Raw genomic sequence first — 734 nt, forward strand, 5'->3', positions numbered from 1 at the left:
CCAGGTTCTGTTATCTCAATAAAAAATATATTTTATTCATATGCAATAGTCACTGGATAAGATCTTGGCATGGGAGCGATCAATTTTTTTAGTCTGAGTACCATTGGCCAATCATGTTAGAGAAGACTATGGTTAAATGCAGGTAAACAGTTCGTTTGGAAAGTGAAAGAGGAGGTACAAATTGGACAAAATGCAATATGGTAACCCATCGGCTCTCATCTGATAATGATTTTGCTTGTTTTAAGTCAAAAGATAACTGGTCAACTGTTGTCTTTTACCTTCAACTCCATTAACAGTGCTGAAGTTACTAGTCTGAGTCTTTGCCTGGATATCTGCTGGTTACACCAAAACCCAAGAATACAATTGTTGTCAGGCACATGGCCTATCTTAAGATTGTCATAGTTTTTTCCAATGTATCACTGTCATTATGCTAAGCAGACACAAATGTAGCCACATATAAGAGACAAAGTAATAGTAATAAAGGTGAATTAAACAAATGTTGAACACATTGCAAAAAAAGAAAATCACAATTTTACTGAAATTATTATAATAATTTAAGATGCAATATTTAGATTGCTTGACGTAATAGAGGTTGTAAAGAAAATTTGGCTTGGAAAAATGTTACACTTTTTCTTTTTAAAGAGGACATATTATACTTATTATAATTTGTATTTGGTGCCTCTTGTTACGGCCTATAATATTGGACCCCAAAGCAAAAGACTGGAGAGAGATGG

Source organism: Pseudochaenichthys georgianus, chromosome 17 (genome assembly GCF_902827115.2).
Source record: "Pseudochaenichthys georgianus chromosome 17, fPseGeo1.2, whole genome shotgun sequence".
In the NCBI taxonomy this organism is placed as follows: Eukaryota; Metazoa; Chordata; class Actinopteri; order Perciformes; family Channichthyidae; genus Pseudochaenichthys; species Pseudochaenichthys georgianus.